The sequence below is a fragment of the Rhineura floridana genome, chromosome 7 (assembly GCF_030035675.1).
Source record: "Rhineura floridana isolate rRhiFlo1 chromosome 7, rRhiFlo1.hap2, whole genome shotgun sequence".
Lineage (NCBI taxonomy): Eukaryota > Metazoa > Chordata > Lepidosauria > Squamata > Rhineuridae > Rhineura > Rhineura floridana.
Genome location: NC_084486.1, coordinates 32456526 through 32478106, shown reverse-complemented (window position 1 = coordinate 32478106; position 21581 = coordinate 32456526).

Here is a 21581-nt window from a genome sequence, read left to right as displayed (position 1 = left end):
AATAGATTCAGCTAGTGCACTGATAGTTTAAGCACTTCTTTTGGGTGTAGAGTTACCAGGTCTCCGGTTTTCGGCCGGAGTCTCCGGGTTTTTTTGGGGCCCCTCTGGCTCTCTGGCTAGCACCCCTTAATCTCTGGACTCTCAGCTTCAATTTTTTTAAAAATTAAGTTTCTAGGTGGTCTGGTTCCCGAGACATACACCAAAATGTCAGCCGCCCCCATGACTGTTTAATCTATCTAACTGATACGATGCTGAAGTTGGTTCCTAGTTCCCAGTTCCTTATTTGCATGAAAGTTCAAAACACTAAAAAAGAAGAGTTGACAACTACAGCAACTTCAAACAAAACTTAACATGCCTCTGAACCCCAAAATATCTGTTAGGGTACCCTGTATGATGTTGTGAACCGCCCAGAGAGACATAGACTAAGGGCGGTATAGAAATGGAATGAAATAAATAAATAACACTGTGATCGGGGGACTCTCCTGGTCAAGAATAACAATACATTTATGCAATCAAAATCATCAGGCTTCTGATATTATCATAAATACATAATGATGTCATAAAATCATAAAAAATAAGTAACTGGGGGTACCCACCCCAAACTCTGCTCTGGAACAGGACAAATCATATACCCCAGGAAAGGGGAGGGTGTCCTCTATGAGATGCCACTGCATCCCGCCTGGCCAAGAGTTTCTGCTGGGTGCAGGGCACCGAGGAGAGCATCTATGCAAAATCAAAGCAGACCAAAACATACAGGAAAAAATAAGTAACTGGGGGTGCCCACTCCAAAATCTGCTCTGGACCAGGACAAATCATATACCCCAGGAAAGGGGAGGGTGTCCTCTATGAGATGCCAGTGCATTCCATCTGGCCCAGAGCTTCTGCTGGGCACCGGGCACTGGGCACGCATAGGTGCATCAATGCAAAATCAAAATGGACAAAAACACATAGAAAAAAATATGTAACTGGGGGTCCCTGTGATGTTCATGTATTAGTGTATATATGGTAAGTGCTGTTTGTATAGGAGATACATGGTAAGTGGAATGAAAGAGGAGGGGGGAGTGAATGAGCAGTAGAATGCTGGATGATTGGCTGAGTGTTTAGAATGGCTGAGGGTATAAATGGAAGGATGACAGTTAAATCTGGGTGAACGGTGAACGTGAGTGGGTTGTTTTGGTGGGTTTTTGAGAGGAGATTGGGTGGAGAGTTGGTGGATGTGAGGAGAGTGTGGAGTACTGATTAATACTAAGACCAGTACCTCAGGAATAGATGAAACCATATGCTTAAGTGCCTTTATAAAGAAATCTTGTTATCTCTGTTATTTAATAAATATATTTGGTTTACCAAAAGCCTGATCCTTGGCTGGGGTTCCACAGACCAGAAGGGAGGGTAAGGTAAATACCAAGGCTGAAGGGTAAGAAATGGTGGCAGCGGTGAAGAGAATAACACCACAAGTATTCAGAGCAAACCAGGATTATCTGCATTGATACAAAGGGATTGGGACAGCTTAAGCACGCAGTCACAGAGGTAACCTGATAGAGAGACTCAGGCAGAGTCTCTGGGAATACGGATTATAGGACGTGACTGGTGGTGCTGCCTAGCAGGGGGATCTGGTGAGGTCTATGCTAGAGCGGGGAGAGAAATCATAAAAAAGGACAGTCCGGACTGGTGGAGTCCCTGGTGGTGCCTAGTGACAGGCAGTAGCCACAAGCAGGTAGGAACCTGACAGGGAGAGCCAGGGAAGGGCATCACAGGTGGTGGCAGAGGTGGGATACGAACAAAGGAGACTACGTCACAGGTGTTGGCTGTAGCAGTGGTACGAATACTAGAGAATCCCTAACAGTGGTGTGGCAAACAGAAATAACAAAACAAGATTGTTTGTGAGAGTGACTGGCAAAGAGTGTGTGGCAAAGAGTGAGTGAACTCAAACACCATGGCTGAATATATAAAAATGAAAAGAGAGGAGCTGGTGGAGAAGTGCATAACATTCAATTTACCTCATGAGGGTAAAGGGGTAGATGAATTGAGGGTAGCACTTATAGGATTTGCAACTGCCCAGCAAAAACAACCTTTCAGGGAAGAGACCCCAGAAGGATACTTAAGCAATCCCGCTTATATAGAGTATTTGAGAGAGAAGTTAAGATGGGAGGCTGAGGAAAAAGACAAGCAGAGGGAGTTGGAAACTGAGAGATTGAGGATGGAAGCTGATGGGAAAGATAAACAGCGAGAGTTAGAAACTGAGAGATTGAGGATGGAAACTGAGAGAATGAGAGTGGATGCTGAGATACAAGGGGAAAGATTAAAATTGGATAGAGAGAAATTTCACTCTGAGGAGACAAGGAAAGACAGAGATGGAGCAAAAATAAAAATTACTCCAAAGGACTTTGCTGTCTATGAGCCTGGTCAAGATCCTCAAATTTATCTCACAACCTTTGAAAAGGCAGCTCAATTGTGGGGGCTACCTGAAGATAAATACATGCAGTATTTATCAAACCTGATCAAAGGGGAATTGGCTGAGGTATACCAATATTTCCCCTCAGACAAGCCCGTCACTTATGCTGAGTTTACAGAGGCAGTATACAAAAGATTCAGACTGGGACCTGACTACTTTAGAAAATTATTCCGAAACTGTCAGATCCAAGCAGGGAGGTCTTTTGTTGAACTAGGAGCAAAGTTGATGGATATATTTGGAAAGTGGATGAGTAGTGCAAAAGCTCAGTCAGTGGAAGAGGTAAAAAGCCTCATGATACTGGATCAATTATTCCATCAGTTACCACCAGAAATAAGGCTCCTTGTCAAAGACCGTTCCCCTACATCGGTGCAGGAGGCCGCAGAGATGGCGGATCACTTTGCTTCCAATAGAACTGGCTGGGTGGGGAAAACATCAAGAGATTTTAAACCCAGACCGTATAGTGGCGGCAGAAAGGATGTGGTGCCACAGCGAGTGAGTCCTCCAGTAAAATCTGAAGGGCACAGGACACCCCAGAGTGGATCTGTGTACCCTAAAAGTGAGGAGAAATTATGCTATAAATGTGGTAGACCGGGGCACCTACGTTTTCAATGTGAGGTTGCCAACCCCATTAGTAATCCTGCTCAGGCAAGGGCAGTAAAAACAGAACCAAAAGATCTAACAACAAAAAAGGTTCAGTTCTGTCAGATAAACTGGACAGAAGTAAAAGACTTGGATTCGAGTCTAAGAGAAGAAGTATGTGTTCAAGGGGCAAATTATTGGGCATTGCTTGATACTGGTGCCGCTTTAATAAAATCTGAGGAAATATTACCTCAGGAAACGGTGACTATCCAAGGAGTGAGGGGAGGTCCAGAAAGCTTACCCATAGCCCTAGTGAAAATGAAATGGAGAAATAAAGAGGGAAAATATAAAGTCGGTATTAATGCCCAGCAACAAGAACCAGTGATACTGGGGAAGAGATGTTATGGGGGCACAAGGGAAAATATATGTGGTGACCAGACAGCAGCTTGGCAAAGAAACATAAGCCATGTTAACACAGGCTGAAAAAAACAGGGTGGAATCTGTTATCGAGCCTAAGGTCACCATAGCAACCACTAGCAGGCCTGCTGAAGGAGACAAACTGTATCAAGTGGTCTCTGGGGAAGAGACAGAGCATTTCAGAGAAGAACTGGATAAGGATACCAGTTTGAATCAAATAAAGGAGCAAGCCCTGACCCAACAGATTCCTTTCACTGACAAACTGAGGAATCAAGTTGTGTGTGAGAATGGGATTTTATATAGACTGTGGATGCCTGCTGAGAGAAAGGATGAATGTGAACCAGTGAAGCAATTGATAGTACCTAGCAAATACAGAACCAGATTCAATGGGGTTTTGAAGGGCATGATAAGAAGTTATGTTCAAGATCACCCACAAGACTGGGATGAACGTTTGGGATGCTTCTTATTTGCATACAGAGAAGTCCCTCAGGAGTCAACAGGCTTCTCACCCTTTGAACTGATGTTCACTAGAAAAGTGAGGGGACCTTTGGAACTGTTAAAAAATTCATGGGAAGGAACCCTGGGAGAGTACAAAACATCTGTAGTAGATTTTGTATTGGAATTCCGCAATAAATTAACATCAATGATGGAAGTGGTGAAAGAGAATCTCAGTCAAGCTCAGCAGAAGCAAAGTTACTGGTATGACAGAACAGCCAGGGAACGTGTGTATGATGTGGGAGATATGGTTATGGCGTTCATACCCAGGAAAAATGACAAATTACAGGCTAACTGGGTGGGACCATATACCATCAGAGAAAGGCTTGACACAGTGACGTATGTAATTACCACAGACCAATTAAACAAAAACAAAGTGGTTCATGTAAATATGTTAAAGCCTTACCATACCAGGGATGCAAAGGTGTTGCAAGTTACCTTATTCCCTGAGGGAAGTGGGCCTGAACTTCCAGATTTGGTACAGGAAAGCAAAGACAAAGGAGGGGTAGATCAAGTGGAATGGTCAGAGGAGGTGAAGGAGGAAGTAAAGGAAGAGATTCTGAGAGTTTTGAAAAACTATGGGAATCTCTTCAGCAATAGACCTGGCCAAACCAGTATAGCCAAACATTCCATTGATACTGGAGATCATGCCCCAATCAGATCTATGCCGTACCGTGTGAATGGGAAAGTTTTGAGTGAAATCAAAAAGGAGGTCGAAGATATGCTGGAATTAGGAGTGATCAGGGAATCTATCAGTCCCTGGGCCTCAAGTATTGTCCTGGTTCCGAAAAAAGATGGAACGATAAGATTTTGCATTGATTATCGGCTAATCAATAAAATTACTGTCCCAGATGCGTATCCTATGCCTAGGGTGGACGCAGTGTTAGAGTTGTTGGGGGCAGCAACCATTATCTCTACGTTAGACCTCTGTAAAGGATTTTGGCAAATGGAACTAGACGAGCAATCCAGAGCCAAAACTGCCTTCAGTACACCAGATGGGTTATATGAGTTTGTGACCTTACCCATGGGACTAAGGAACTCACCAAGTTCATTTCAGAGGCTAATCAATACTGTGTTGCGAGGCATGTCAGATTTTGCAGTGGCCTATATCGATGACGTGGCCATTTTTAGCAAGTCGGTGCCTGAGCATGTCCAACACCTGACAACAGTATTAGAGGCATTAAGAAAGGCAGGCCTCACAATAAAAGCTAAGAAATGCCAGTTTGGACTAAAGGAAGTAATCTATTTAGGACATAAGGTGGGGAGTGGGAAAATGACCCCCTTATGGAGCAAGGCGGAGGCAATACAAGCGTGGCCTATCCCCTTAACCAAAAAGCAAGTTAGGGCATTTCTAGGTGTGGCTGGTTTTTATAGGAAGTTTGTGAAAAATTTTGGGGAAATCGCAACCCCCTTGCATGAATTGACAAAGAAAAAGTGTTCTGAGCGTGTGGTATGGACGGATGAATGTCAAAAGGCTTTTGATCTTCTGAAGCAAGCCTTGTGCCAAGGACCCATATTAATAGCACCAGACTATGAGAAACCATTCATCGTGGCTACAGATGCGTCAGACCTCGCGCTGGGAGTCATCTTGCTGCAGGAGAGAGAAGGCACCAGACATCTAGTGGCGTATCTGTCGCAAGCTGACGCCGAGGGAGAAAAACTATTCGTCGGTCCAAAAGGAGTGCCTAGTGGTCCTGTGGGGACTGAATAAGTTGCACCCATACGTGTGGGGACGAAGATTCACGGTAACAACGGATCATCGGGCCTTGTTATGGTTGCAGACTATGAAAAACCATAATACTATGCTGCAGAGGTGGTCCTGGGCCCTACAAGACTATCAAGTGGACTTCCAGTTCATCAAAGGCAAGGACAATGTATTGGCCGATGGACTGTCAAGGCAGGTGTCTGGGACTGCAGTGACGTGACCAGACGGAGGAACAAAGAAAGACATTTTCCCCAGAGAGACCTGTTTTATTGGTTAACGCGGCGTATGAATCCTGGAACAGGAATAATACTCTACCATTATTTTAAGGGGGGGGGAATGTTCATGTATTAGTGTATATATGGTAAGTGCTGTTTGTATAGGAGATACATGGTAAGTGGAATGAAAGAGGAGGGGGGAGTGAATGGGCAGTAGAATGCTGGATGATTGGCTGAGTGTTTAGAATGGCTGAGGGTATAAATGGAAGGATGACAGTTAAATCTGGGTGGACGGTGAACGTGAGTGGGTTGCTTTGGTGGGTTTTCGAGAGAAGATTGCGTGGAGAGTTGGTGGATGTGAGGAGAGTGTGGAGTTCGGATTAATACTAAGACCAGTACCTCAGGAATAGATGAAACCATATGCTTAAGTGCCTTTATAAAGAAATCTTGTTATCTCTGTTATTTAATAAATATATTTGGTTTACCAAAGGCCTGATCCTTGGCTGGGGTTCCACAGACCAGAAGGGAGGGTAAGGTAAATACCAAGGCTGAAGGGTAAGAAATGGTGGCAGCAGTGAAGAGAATAACACCACAAGTATTCAGAGCAAACCAGGATTATCTGCATTGATACAAAGGGATTGGGACAGCTTAAGCACGCAGTCACAGAGGTAACCTGATAGAGAGACTCAGGCAGAGTCTCTGGGAATACGGATTATAGGACGTGACTGGTGGTGCTGCCTAGCAGGGGGATCTGGTGAGGTCTATGCTAGAGCGGGGAGAGAAATCATAAAAAAGGACAGTCCGGACTGGTGGAGTCCCTGGTGGTGCCTAGTGACAGGCAGTAACAACGAGCAGGTAGGAACTTGACAGGGAGAGCCAGGGAAGGGCGTCACAGTCCCCACCCTGAAATCTGCTCTGGGACAGCACAAATCATATACCCCAGGAAAGGGGAGGGTGTCCTCTATGAGATGCCACTGCATCCTGCCTGGCCCAGAGCTTCTGCTGGGTGCAGGGCACAGAAGAGTGCATCTATACAAAATCAAAGCAGAAAAAGACATACAGGAAAAATAAGTAATTCGGGGTGCCCACCCCAAAATCTGCTCTGGGCCAGGACAAATCATATACCCCATGAAAGGGGAGGGTGTCCTCTATGAGATGCCACTGCGTCCCGCCTGGCCCAGAGCTTCTGCTGGGCGCAGGGGGAGGATGAGGGCATCTATGCAGACAGAAAGGGTAGAGAATCTTCTTACTCTTACTCATTTCCCAGACCTCTTTCTGAAGTGAAGGGTCAAATCTGTAAAGAAGTTTGGAGCAGCCACATTAAAAGATAAGGGCAGGGCATTCCAGTCTGGGGGTTGCTAACTCTGTTTGGATATGGATGTCTTTGCAGAGGATCCCTAGTCAAGCTTTACCAACAACACAAACCAAACTATATCTACTCAGAAGTAAGTCCTGTTGAGTTCTATGGGGGCTTAGTCCCTTAGTACGTGTGTTTACAATTGCAGCCTTCAGGGGCATCCATCTTTACTCCCAAATGCTCCCAACTAACATCTCCACAACACTAGGTCCTTTCTTCCTATAGTGTCCTTCTGGTGACTGGTCTGGCCTGAAGGCACTTAAACCCTTCTTGCTGAAAGCAAGTAGGCTAGATTAAATGTTCCCTACCCAGGCTCCATCTTTTAGCTAAGATGTCTAGCTTAATTTCCAGTCAGATTTTTTTTTAATTATACGCTCCAAGCAACTGTGATTGATGCTTAATGTATCATGCTTAATGACATCACTTGGGCCCACCCCGTGACATCACTCGGGCCTGCCCCGTGACATCACTTGGGCCCACCCCGTGACATCACTCGGGCCTGCCCCATGACATCACTTGGGCCCACCCCGTGACATCAGTTGGGCCCACCCCTAAAATCTCAGGTTTTGGGATGCTTCTGACCTGGCAACCCTATTTGGGTGTCTGAAAGATCACCCAGCAACACAGGATCATTCATATGAAAAGCTGTACAAGTAATAATGGCAAATGGGAACCATGCCAGGAGAAACTGTGCTTGTTACCTGTTTCATTCTTCAGCACTCCTTCTGCAATTTTGAGAATTAGTTCAGAAATGTCTTTAGCTAATGTCCCCATGACTGTGTTAGAGAAATATATACTACCAATCTCATTTAATGAAACACAGAATATTACTATTCCCTGACTTAGTTTAATGTTCTTAAAGGCATGTGTGTGTTATCCACAGGAAAGTTGACAAATTCTGTATCTCTCTAGATGGTAGTTAATTGTTAGTGATGGAATAAATTCATGGCTGATTATCCTGTATCTAGGCAACTTAAAAATAAATGCAGACACTTATTTCATATCTTATTCACCATTGCAGGAAATATAAACCAGGTTCCACAATATGTCAGCTCTCAGAGGTATGACACATTAGCTTGATAGACTATATTAAGACTAATATGCATTTGAAGTGAGATCGCAAGAAGACCATTTTGTTTAAATGTTATGAACCCCAGGATCCCTGCTTGCTACTTTAAGCCCAGTAAGTTTATTTCTGATGATTGCTTTAATTTCCAAGGTGTCTGGTACTGTCTGGCTGATTCCTTTTTTAAAAACGGTGTTACAAAATCATTATGGATCCAGAGTTCCTATGAGGAGAACTCCACTCATGGGACACTCCCACTGAAGGGGATCGCTCTGGAGAATTCCATCCAGTCTGCATTGTAAAGCAGCTCCTGGACTTCTTAAGCAGACAAGAATTCAGTTAACAATCAAACTGCACACTTCACCTAATTTTGTGATGCAGCTTTGGTTTGAAAGGTGCCCAAAAATGCATATTTTAAGAGGGGAGCATACAAAAGTGTTATTTTAGGTGGGAAATGTGTAAAAAATGTATTTTAGGGGAAAGTGCATATAAGAATGTGTAAAATTTAAACCCAAAATGTTTGTGCATTTTTTAAAAAAAATAAGTCAAAAACAGGAGTGAACATACTTATGACTGAACATATATTACATTGACATCAAATGGAAGTAGGCTGAGCCATCTGTCCCTACACTAGAACAGTGTAGGAGGTAGCATAAGGGGCTGGAGAAAGGGGTGGCAAAAATAGTCTCCCTTTCCTCTTTTTTCCAATGGAGGACTCCTTTCATTTTCAGAAGGGCAACTCTGAATACAACCAAATAAAAATGATACAATTGGTGGGGCTGTTAAAATAACATACTGCACCTCTGATAATTAGAAACCAGTTTAATCAGAAGAATAGTGGGTGCCTGATTTACCTGGTAAGCCTGATGCGTGATGAACCCTGCATCAGAAATGTTAAGGGCCCTCATTTTGCTTGCACATCTTTGTCCCCCACATACCTCAAGACCTCTAAGCTCTCTGACTAATGACTATCATGATCCCAAGAGTCCTGATGCAATCAAAACACAGAGTTGGAAGCTGCAGAGTCACCAGATTCAGGGCTCTGAGCCTGCTACTGGAGATCAGGAGACCACTTAAGCTGACAGAGCCCACAGAACAATCTCCCATAGCACCAGGGCCTGCACAGCCAGAGCAGGACCCTCATGAATGCCTTCGTCTGAGGAACCAAATGCCTCCCACAGAACTTCACTTGTCCATCAGCGCAGGGAGCATATCTGGCAGGAAGGCATAGAATGCAGAAGGATTGCCTATCTTCAGGCCAGAGGCCAGTTCTCCACAAAGAGGCAGAGTCTGGATAGTCTGTTGGTAAAGGCTTAAAAAGGCTCGTTTGCCTTCTGTCAGAGTAGTTGCTCACTCACTCAGAATTTTCAGTGGTGCTGAATTGCTCCATGGGGTCCTTCACCAGACCAGACCATGACAACTGGCCCATCACCATACCTCTCCCTAATAAGATTTTGGGGGTATAGTTTAATCTACCTCATAGGGCTCTTAGGAGGAAAGGGGGGAGAACCATATATATGCTGCTTTGATTTTTTTGGGGGGGGCGGGGAAGGCATAGAAATTAATAAATATCAATTTTAAATAAAGAATAAAATACAAAATGAACCATGCACTGCAGCAGCGGTTTCAAAACCTAAACACCATGAGGTTGCTAAACTGCATGTGCCAGGCATGCTTTCAGGTATAAGTGAGAGCAGTCTTGCCACTAGTGATGCTAACAACATTCACAAACAGGCTTTTAACACAAGTTTGCAGCTCTCTCAATAGGCATCTTTATTATGAGTCAGGCACTCTTGCCCAGAACCTGTTCATAATTAATGAGATGGATTTTGAGCTAATGTCCCTGTTTTGTACCTGTGTGATTGGCTTTCATCAGACCAGGCTGGCAAAGCCAATACCTGTTGCTGGCAAATGTTCAGAATGTGAGTCATCCAACCCATTACCTAGTGTCAGGGCTCCATTGCAGACAGCAGTCTGAGGTGGATCCAGAGCCAGGAACTGTGGGACAGGTCAGAATGGATGAGCTCTCAGGATCAGAAGGCAAACCAGGAGTCAGGACCAAAGAGTAAGATGAAAATTAGAAGACATGTTAGAGCTCAGGTAGGCCTTGTTCCTCAAGCAACTCTCAGCTGGAAATGAAAACCTTTTATACTTCTTCCTGCCCAGAAAGTTCCAGAGGTGAGCTGGGGTAGGCAGAGTTAAGTGTGGAAGGTTCTTCAGTGTGACGGCTGCTGCCTGCAAGTTCAGTGGTTCATCACAAAGGGATAGCCACATATAGATTCCAGCAGTTCTGGACGCCTCATCTCAAATAAGAAACTGACCCTTCCCAGTGACTGCATTTTAGCCCAGACACATTATCCCCATTTGCTGGGAGTGGTGTGTGGCTTCCTAATCCAAATCCTGTGGCTCACTGCTTGCTTCAGTTGAAAATCCACGTGGGAGATTTGTTCCTCTAGAACTGTGTCAGATGAGACTGTCACTGATGCTGCCAAAGATGTCAGTACGTCTACCTCCTCCATGTTGAAGGAGCCAATCATGGGTCCAAGTATTGGGACTCATGCCCCAGAATAAACAGGGGCTCAGGCAATGTGCTAATGTGTTGTTGCCGGTTTGTCTCTCATATTACATGCAAGAACACAAGCCAATTTAGATCTCTTGTTGGTGGGGGGGACAGGCAAAGAAGGGAGCAATCTTTTTTCTGATCATTCAGAAAGAAAGCTTGTCATTAGAGGCCCAAATACAATTCAAGGGGAAGGACACACTTTTGTTCGCTGCCTTTGATCTGGCAAATTGTGGACTGTCTAGCCATTTGCAACATCAGCTAGACAAAATATATCGAACATCAAGAAACCTACTGGGGCCACAGTAGAAATCATGGGTATCTACTTGTAGCATTTTAATCATTTTTTCCCTTTCAGATACTTATAAAACAAAAGATTTCCCCCATAGTCTCTTTTGTCTTCCCTCCTCCATTTTTTATTGTATTTTATATCATAAGACATCCATAGGTACAGCTTCATTTGTTTCATATTAGTTTCAATATGATAGAAATGGCATATGTTTCATCATTAAATAGGTTGCAGGAAAACAAGCCATTAATGACTATTGACCTGTATAGCTCCTTATTATCCTACACAGCGATTTCAGTTTTCAGGGGGAGTCTGACAAACAAAAAGAAAGACCAACATCTATTTTATAAGCAGTTGCTACTGGAGGTCATTCAGAAACAAAGAAAGAGACCTTCTGTCCCACACCTTCTTCACACTGATCCCAAACCTCCATTTCCTGCAAGGAGAGAAAGTTACAATTACCTCAGGATCAAAGAATGTCGTTAGTTTAGAAAACAAGCAAACAAACAAATGATGTATGAAGACTCACCGCCTGGATTCATAATTGGTCCCATCTCTTCTTTTTCAGGTGGGCAGCATCACCACACGGTCACAATGGCTGACACCCCCCTCCAGGGCAGGCAACATCAGCACAAAGTAGAAATGGGCAAGAAATTGTTTTTTAATTTTTTAAACCTTTTTTAAAGAAAATATGTTTTTAACCTTTTTTTGAGATGTCTTCAAAGCTTTAAAAAAAATTTTTTTGAAGATGTTTTGTATTAATGTAATTTAAAGTCTGTTTTCATGATGTTTTAAAGTGTTTTTAGTGCTTTTGTTTGCTGCCCTGGGCTCCTGCTTGGAGGAAGGGCGGGATATAAATCTATCAATTTCACACTTTCTGAACCAATATGAGAACCGAAACACAGCCATCCTTGGAAACGGACACTTACTCAAATTTTGCAATATAGTTCACCAACTAATGTTTACAAAAACATATTAGGGGAAAATGTGCAAAAAAATGAATATGAGTGAAAATAATATTCAAAAATGAATTATATGATCAGAAATTGCTTGCAAAAGTGTGTACATTAGTAAAAGCTGCCTACAAAAATGTGTTAGGAGAAATTTGCATTAAATGTTGGAGAATTTACATGAGGGTTAAAAAAAGCACTGAACATTGCTACAGAAATGTGGAGAAGTGAATTTAAGACTGGATAAATGAGTAACTGAGAGAACTGAAATTGACAGATCTTTCCATCCCCAGTGCAAGGTCATACCAGATGGCCCTTCCTCTTGAGGCAGGCAGCATTACCGTAAGAAGCACAATCTCTTTTTCAGTTTGATAAGCCTTTGCAGACGCATGTGGGCACAGTCCATTTTTTTCTTACTTAGATGGGCAGCAGTGTTCTCACTAAAATGGGCAGCAAAGTTTGGTTGGCCCAGTTGCAAGCAAGAAGAGGAGAGCTGACAGGCAGACACCTCAACTACTATAGATGGGAAAGCAAAGAATGAAGGGGAAAAAAACCCATGCTTGCAAAACCCTCCTGCCTATTTGGTCTTCATTGATTTTGGTAGGCAGATTTAAACCTGCTGCATGGCCCAGAAGGCCTGATGGCAGAGGAAGAGGGAGAGAAAGCAACCTGTCCCTGCTCTTGTCCCAGGGGTCTTCAGCAGTGCATCACTCTTGCACAGTCCTTTGAGGGGGATGCAGCAGATTTAAATTTGACTATGAAAATTTGCTTTGGAGCACTCGCACCATCAGCCCTACCACCAACTCCTTATCCTGAGGTTTCTCCTCCACTTCCCACCCCAGTTTTCCTATCTTCCTTCCTTCTGCCCACTCAGCCTGGCTGGGCTAATGAGGCAGCTGTGGACTGCCCCACCGTTGGCATTCCCTCACCCCCACTGGTGAATGAACTGGATAGGTGCTGTGTGGCTCTAATCATTGCACCTTGCCACAATATTACAATATTGTTGTTGTTGTTTTCATTATTATATCAGCAACAGCCACAGATTTAAGAATCTTTCTTGACAAGTGGTGTGCAGCTACTATTGAAAAATAAATAGTTCACATCCTGTTTTTCTGGGATGGGATTTCTTCAGCCACAGACGCCAAAATACTAGAGGGTGCACTGCCTGTGGGATGATTGAGTCGCTTGGTTTCCTTCAAGTGGCTATCACTGTGACTTTAACTTCAACATTATTTTAAGTAAAATTTGTTTACTTAAATAGCTGTTGAGATTGCTACATTTGCTTTGATGCTGGATATGTTCCTGCTTAATTAGTAAATCAATAGGGTTTAAACATGACTAAGGGTGCAATCCAACTCACCAACTCACCTTCTGCCGGGTTGGAGTCAGATGGATGCTGCGGATCCCCAGCAGTGCTGGGAAGCTCCTGGCTGCACTGGGCTCTGCCAGCAGCAGGCCACTGCGGCAGAGATGTTGATCTGCTGGGAGCCTCCGGGCGCTACTAGGGGTCCACCAGGGACAACCAATCTGACAGACGGAGGCCCGGCAGAAGCTAGCGGAAGGCCTGAAAATGGCATTCCAGAGGCATGGCAGGGGAGGAGCTGCGGGGGGGGCACAAGACACACTTCTCGCGTTCAGACCCTTCGCCTGGGTCCCGATCCCCCCAAAAGGCTGGTGGAGTAAAACAATTTATTTTATTTCCCATTCAGGTCTGCAGGGAAGCCTGTTCACTGGAGCCTGTTCACCGGAGCTGGAGCTTTCTGGCCAGCTCATGCATGCGGCTTCTAACGCAGCCAGCATTCAGCTGGGGTGGCTGCTTCCAAACAATCCCACAGACCTTTCCACCCGCCACCTCTCCTCTGGTTGCCCAGCAATTGAATTGCTCATTAGCTTTCTCTGGATTCTGCATGTTTATTGTATAATCATTTTTTTAAAAAAGTTTTCAGTTCAGGGAATTTGGTTTGAAGTGTTTACAACTGTGGAAATGCTGATCCATTTCATGCTCCTAGTTTTAGAAATTATGCATTTGAATTTCCCAAGCTTTGTTATTAATTATTGTGTTTGTATCTCACTACATATGTTTTATTATCATTTGGTTTAAAATGATATATTTTGCATTGTATTATATGTAGATTTCAGTACAGAAGTCATGTACAAAAGAAGAGGCAGGTGCGTATCTTATATATATATATATATATATATATATATATATATATATATGCTACTAAGGTAATTTAATGTTGTAACCACAGGTCATAACACAACAAATCAAAACATACACAGGAACATTAATACAAAAACAAAGTCCTTTTAGGCCTCACATTTCCATGATTTTTATTCAAATAATGAACAAAACATGTCCATCTCTCAATAAACATAATCTGAGTGCTACCATTTCTCCTATGAATCGAGTTGGTTAATTTGCCCATTTCTGCAAGCTGGAAACATTTCAACAACCATATAGATGAAACTTGTGGGCTCTGACAGCAGCAGGCCACTGCGGCAGAGATGTTGATCTGCTGGGAGCCTCCCGGCGCTACTAGGGGTCCACCAGGGACAACCAATCTGACAGATGGAGGCCCGGCAGAAGCTAGCGGAAGGCCCAAAGATGGCATTCCAGAGGCATGGCAGGGGAGGAGCTGCGGAGGGGGCACAAGACATCCTTCTCGCGTTCAGACCCTTCGCCTGGGTCCCGATCCCCCCAAAAGGCTGGTGGAGTAAAACAATTTATTTTATTTCCCATTCAGGTCTGCAGGGAAGCCTGTTCACCACACAATTTTTTCTGCTATCAATAAATTCACAAACATTTTCATTTCTTTTGAAATCTCCTCCCAATCTATTTAAACAAAATCAACATTTGATGGAGAACCCCTTAAGGGGCCCTGGCCCCAAGCGATTTAGGCCCTTGAAAATTAATGAAGAAAAATAGATTTCTTTCCCCTTTATTACACACAGCAGGCATTAAAAGCAGGCCTGCGTGTACCAAGCAGAAAAAGGGTTAAGCTTACCCTGCTATAAAATTCCTGAACATCTTTCGGTGCCAAATGGCTAAATGCGTGACCGCAGATCATTTATTTGGTATTGTTTCTCTTAATTAATATATCTGTTACTATGTGATCTTGGAAACCAGGTTTCTGAGATTATAGAGCAGCTAAGAGAAAATCTTCATAACAGAATCAGAAGCGGAAGACAAGATAAAGTTTTAGTTTGATATTTAATTTTTATAATAGCATGATATGTATAATTTTATTCCATAAATGTAATAAGTGTGGGCCACTTTTCTGCTTCCCTCTGTGTTTGATGGAGAGTGGCTTGCTGCCATTTACCCCTTTTCCTTCACTGTGTTCCCTAATCATTCTTTATATTATATTCTTTATATTATGTGGCTTTTTTTATAATATGGTGAGTTAAAATTAATCTTTATTTATAGCAAGGTAGTAAGAGGAATTCTCACATGGAACTTCCAGTCACTCTATGTGAACCAAAACTTGGCTTTGACATCATGGCAAGGAACATGCAGTTATGTCCTAAGAGATATTCCTTCACCAGCTTGATTGGTCAGGAGCCATGATAGAATGGTATGTAAATAGTATGTATTGGTTTCAGAACAGTACAAGATCATCAGTAATATATGACAGTAGAATGGTGAGATCTGGAAAAGGGAACAGATTGACATTACTCTAAGAAAGATAACCACACAATGAGATGGGATGTGTCTACTTGGTTATGATTCATTTTAATAAAGTTGTCTGGTTGGTTGGAAATATTTCAAGAGGGAAGAACTATTACAAAGAACTTAGGGGATTGGTAAAACTAATGTCACATGTGTATTCAATAAGGTATAAAGGATCTGTTCAGACTGTATTTCTTTGCAGTCCCTTCCTGGATGTGTTCGGGGGGACTGACCTTGCATATGCTTGTTTCATTTTTTTTTAATAAAGGCCTACCTTTTTGCTTTAAGCCTGTCTCAGAGATTATTATTTAAGGGACCCCTAGCAAAGAACCCACGGGAGAAATGCAAAATTCTCCAACACATTGGGCTAAGTCCCAGTGCTATCCCCATCATTTCTGATATGCATCGCATTTGCCTCCAAAAGCCATTTGCCAACTGGCAGTGCCACAACATATGAAGCAGATATGCATTTGTTGATGAGCACTTCCAACATTTAAATTGCATATCTGAATAAATGTTATCAACCCTAGCTGATGTCAACCACTATAATAGCAGTTTGTACTAAGCTTCTTGTATTGATAAACCCAGTGATTTCTTTTTTGCCAGTTGGTAAATCATACTCCATTTTTGTTCAGAAATAACAAAGCCAGGGTCCCTTTCCTATCTTGCTCTGATTTCATAATCCCCCTTTTTTTAAAATCCATGAGTAACTTGTAATTTTTTTGTTTACATGCCCTTTGCCTATTTATTTGAGGTTACATTTTCCCAGGATGACAACTGTGTTGATGTAGTTGTGAGATCAGAAACAAAAGACTAAGTCTCTGGAAATGCTGAAACCACAAAAGTGTCCATCCTCCTGCTTTTCATGATGTGCATTTTTATAGTACATAAATATAATTATACAATATTTTTAACGACATACTGTATTTCTGTTCTGTTGAAGAAATAAAGTGCTGGTAAAGAATACAACAAAGAAGGGCAGGTAAGGAATTGGGATGAGAATTGTGGGACTTACTTGCAGTCTGATTGATGTGCTTGCCCCACTTTTGCAAACCACTGCTTCTGCTCCCCCCTTCCCAAAAGCAACAAAACAAAACAAAACACCTTACCTTCAGGCAGGTGAAGGAAAAGGCAGAAATGGCAGTGGTCGTGTTCCCTGTGCCCAGTGAAGCATATTTTCCTACTAAGACTACAACTGATATTCTTGAGGCTAAGTGACACTACAGAGAAAGTGAACAGAGAGTTTTCCTCCTCTCTTATAATTCTAGAACCAGGGATTATCCAATGAAGCTGAAAAGTGGGAGATTCAGGACAGACCAGAGAGTACTTCTTCACACAGCACATAGTTAGACTAGAGAATTTGCTCTCACAAGATGGAGCAAAGGCCACTAACATGGACAACTTTAAAGGGGAATCAGACAAATTCATGGTGGATAAGGACTCTTGTTATATTCTTATGCGTGCTGTTCCTGTTGAGATTCCCTGTGATTTTCAAGCTGAGAATACTGCACAAATGCCATTCATCTATTCATCCACACAACCTGGTATTGTTTTGTAAGTTACATGTCCATTTCAAATAGTTCACATTAGGGATGTGCTAAAATTCTACCCAATTCAGATTTGGTACCAAATTTTCCATTAATTTGCTGATTCTCTATCATTGCGGACTAGATTTTTATGTAGCAATTTACTGTGGCTAAAATATTGATATTAAGAATAATAATTTTATCAATATTTCTGTTCATTTATCAGCATTTCATTTAAAATATAAATATAAATATTTTTGCAAGGGGAAAACCCCCGGATTGGTAAAAGCAGCAGCTAGCGGGCAAAGAATGAACTCAAATCGATAGTGGCCTGTTAGGTTGACAGAATGCTTTCGAACTGGCACTGGCCAATGGATCCCATCCCTAGTTCACATTAACTTCACATCAGTCATGACAGTTTTATTGAGAGTCACAGGATTAACAATAAATACTGCACAAAGTAACTGGCTTTGGACATATGGTCAGCTGAAAGCCCATTAACCTTTTCTGAGGGGGAAAAAACACTATGTGTGCACATGTGTGTATGTGTTTGTGTGTACTTGATTCAGATAACATCAAGCAAGCATTACAAGGTGGCCAAATGCATAATTATGAACTTTAGTGCCATAACTACTTAGGATCATTAGTCTGATTTTTATTCATTTACCACATATATCTCATTATTAAGTGCTATAATCTTAGAAAGCATTTCTTCTTTTGCCTCTCATAGTGCTTGTATCCTGGTATTTATATGGATTATGATGATCTATTAGTACATATGAAAAGATTAAAGACTTGGGGAGGGGTGGACTCCAAGGGGCAATTATATGTACGACCTTCTACTGAAAGTCTGTCTTATTCCAAAGAAAAATCTCATACAGCACTTGATTTTCTCTAAATAGCATCCTACAGAACAGCTTCAAAAGCAAGCAATAAACACAGAAAAGTCTGTTAGTTAAATGATGTATGAAGACACTCATTTATTACAGATGAAGAGGCAGTTCAGAAATGAAATTACAATTATAATCAGAGGCTAGAAGAAAAAAAATGAAGATTCTTGCTGTAGGGGAGGATGGGGAGCTTAACAGAATTTTGCTGTAGCAAGAATATATTGGAAAGGAGTTCTGAACAGATGTTGCAGGGGAAGAAGCAGTGGCTGATAGGAGTAAGTAGTAGGGTCTCAACATTTTTCTAAGGCGGGGTGAGGAGAGGCAACAGACGTGGGTGGTGGTTGAGTACCACATGCCAGTGAGCATGGCTATAGCTGGTGGTAGGAGTGGTCTGGACTGGTAGTGGGTGGGACCATTCACACACACACATGTGAAGGGATGGGTTAACCCTTCACTTTCTACACATCACCTTTCCCATCATAATCATAGCCAAACTGCTGCTTGGTGGGCTGGGGCAGCACAGTTTGCATGAAGAAAACAGTGCACAGGGAGGCAGCCAAATTCAGTGGCAAAGGGTGGCCTGGGAACCAGAAGAGGCCACACTGATGACTTGTGAGGGGTGGCTGCAGGCTGCCTACATATGTTCTAAGTAGGGATGGAAAGAGCTGTGAATTTCAATTCTTTGAATTTCTCATTTTTCCATTCTTAAATTAAGTTCTCCACATTTCTGCAGCATTTCCATTTTTTTAAAAAAAAATCCTCATGAAAATTCTTCATTTGAGTGTGAATTTATCTTAATAAACACATTTTGTATGCTGTTTTGACTAATGCACACATTTTTGCAAGCAATTTCTATTAATATAATGCATTTTGTATGTTATCTTCACTATTCATTTCATGCACATTTGCTCTTAATATATGCATTTTTGTCAATATTATTTGGTTGTAGAACTGCATTGCAAAAGTTGTATAAGTGCAAATCTCAAAGGATGGCTGTGTTTTGGGAAATTCAAATTTGATAAATTCGGCTTTAAATGAGAACTGAGTAGAATTTCTCCCCCAGCCATAGTTCTAGTTTTTAACCACCCCCCAAACTGTAAAGACTGCCTTGCAGAAAACCAGTGTGCTTATTCTTCTGAAATTTGGAAGGTGCTATCATGCCTACAGATTTCATCCAATTCAATTCTTCCCTAAAGAGTTATAGATGGTTCCTTTTTAAAATAGTGATGATGATGATGATGATGATGATGATAATAATAATTTGGCCCAGCACAAAATCCTCTGGAGCTATTTGTCTATAGCTGGGGACACCTTATCTTCCAGGCTTTGGGCTGGTTCACTCATTTCATTCGTCACTGTACAGCATACTGCTAAGTGGCACCTTGCACACTTGAATGAGCCATTACAGTTCAAACATCTCAGACAATTTTATTACAACAAATGCAATGCTTTTTAATTGAGCGCATGTGTGCACATCACTTGATTTTGCTAAGCTTGATGACTGGCAGCTAAAATGGCACCATTGAAAAGTAGTGAATTCAATGCGATCAGAACATTCCAACCTTGGCATTAGAGCCATGCTGGCCCCATATATATGTATTATACAGCCACAAGAGTGGCTGTATACTATAGCCAGCATGGATTTTTCACATTCTGCAATGTTAAATTGAAAATACCCCCATGTCATTCTGATGCTTCCCATAAGCTCATTTCAAAACAAAACCGTATAAAACTTATAGTCCTGAACTCAGAAATGCTTGCTTAACAACCCTTTCAATTTTTATGGCAATACACAAAACAGTCAGAGAGAATGGGGAGTTCAAAGTGTAAAAAGAGAGAAAAAACCCAGAGCGCTTTGGGGCTTTTTTCTGTCAGAGTTCTCATAATCTGTTGAAATTCATTAAAAATCAGCCATGTTAACAGAGTACCTGTAATCCTATTACTGACCTTGCCCCATACTCTGACCTTCATCTTCTGCAGTTTAAAAGTTTAAAAAATGCCTAGCTGATTTTTAATTAATTTAAGAAATTTTGGCTGGAACCCAATTATAATGTTGGGCATGCTCAGTAAGAACCAACTGTCAGAGTTCTAAAAGCCAGACTCACAGCTGCTTGGCTTGCCTAATCAGGGGGCCACACCCACAACAGATTTAGATTTCACTGGAGACAGTCATGACTTCCCTCGGAGAATCCTGGGAAGTGTAGTTTGTGAAGGGTGCTGAGAGGAGACTCCTATTCCACTGAGAGAGCTCCAGTGGCCAGACTGGTTTAACAGTCAGCCACTCTGATTGAAGGTCTATAAGGGGAACAGGCCATCTCCTATCAACTCTCAGCATCCTTCACTAACTACACTTCCCAGGATTCTTTGAGAGAAGCCATGACTGTCCAAAGTGAAATAAAGGCCTGGTGTGGATGTGGATCAAGTCAGGATCAACTTGAAGTCAGTCCATTTCCATTTTCAAACATGATTGCACAGAAATAAATTCCATTGAACTCAAAAATTATGCAAATGATCAAACCCACCCTCCCTTCTCCTCCCCTATCCCCTCCCTCTTGCCCCTTCCCTCTCCCTTCATTTGACCTCCCTCCCCATCCTCATCCCCTTCCAGTCCCCTCCTTCCGCTCCCCTTCCTCCTCCCCATGGTCAGTTTTACCTAGCTTAAGCATGATTGCACAGGAGTAAATACCACTGAGCTCTATAAACATGCAAATGATCAAGCCTGCCCTCCCCTCCCCCTTCCTTTATCCCCCTCCAATCCACTCCTTTCCCTTCCCCCTTCCTCCTCCATGATGTTTTACCTATCCTAACCATGATTGTATAGGAGTAATTCCCATTGAACTCAATAAGCATGCAAATGATCAAACCTGCCTTTCACCTCCTTCCCCTCTCCTCTCCCTTCCTCCTCCCCTCCCCTCTTCCTTCTTCCTCCTCCCCTGCCCACTCCAGCCCTCCCTCCCTCCCCCCAGCCAGTTTACCTATCCTAAGTACAATTGCACGGGAGTAAATCCCATTGAACTCAATAAACTTGCAAATGATCTAACCTGTCCTCCTCCTCCCCCTCTTCCCTGCTCCCATACTCCTCCTCCACTCTGCCCTTCCTCCTCCTCTTCCTCCTTCCCTCCCCATCCCCTGTGGTCAGTTTCACCTATCCTAAGCATGATTGCAGGGGAGTCAATCCCACTGAACTCAATAAGCATGCAAATGAACAATCCATTCTCAGCAAATTTGCATAGGATCCCATTTCTTATCTCCCGGATTAAAAAGCAGAGAAATTCACTAATAGGCAAAAAACATTGCAGATTAAGAACATACCTATAGCCCACATATATTTCTATCAAACTTTGAAAAGCAGGGAAATTGGGCAGCTATAGTGAATGCACCAGGGGAGGAGGAAACCTGACCTCCTC